Below are 680 nucleotides of genomic sequence, written 5' to 3' on the forward strand. Positions count from 1 at the left end.
ACTTATCTACCTATAAGATAAAATACACTTTTGTATAGAAAATTGTTTATATAAAATATTACCAGTAAGACAAAATCCACTTTTTAAATATAAAAGTTACTTATAACTAAAAAACTCACTTATGTATAAAAAAAAAAAAAAAAAGGTTGACGTCACCGGATTATTTTTGAATGAATGAAATCTTTTAGATAACTTTATCCTTTATCAATCGTAAATTTACTAAATTCATTTTTTCAAAAAAAAGAAAAAGAAATAAAATTATCGAAACATGATTGTGATTTGGGTCACTCCGCTTAAAACTGTTTGGGCCGTTCCTGGTTTTTGTTCTTGCTACAAATTGTCTTGGACGGGAATCTCAGAATCTGTTTATCTCCCTCTCAGGTAATAATTTCTCTGCGAACATGGATAATAGTTTTCTATATGTAACATTCTTGCAGGAAGAATTGAAAACACAGAATTAGATACCTGCAATTTCATCTTCGTATCACAGTTACAGTATATATTTGTTTATCGAGTTCTGTTTGTATGCAGTCGACGATTGATTTCGTCATTATTTGATCTGGAACAAATTAGAGTTGAAATAAACAAAAATATGGGGTTGATGCAAGCATTGAAAAGTCTTGATGCGCTTCCGCGTGCTGAAGAACACTTGCTGCAGAAGACGAAATCCGGCGCCTTTG

The 680-nt window shown here is 31.2% G+C and overlaps 1 pseudogene; it reads left to right on the forward strand.

Annotated features, from left to right (window-relative positions):
• The first annotated feature begins 245 nt into the window (after positions 1-245).
• The window catches only part of LOC111371713, a 24,888-nt pseudogene continuing 24,453 nt past the window's right edge, over positions 246-680 (forward strand).

The sequence above is a fragment of the Olea europaea genome, chromosome 22 (assembly GCF_002742605.1).
Source record: "Olea europaea var. sylvestris chromosome 22, O_europaea_v1, whole genome shotgun sequence".
In the NCBI taxonomy this organism is placed as follows: Eukaryota; Viridiplantae; Streptophyta; class Magnoliopsida; order Lamiales; family Oleaceae; genus Olea; species Olea europaea.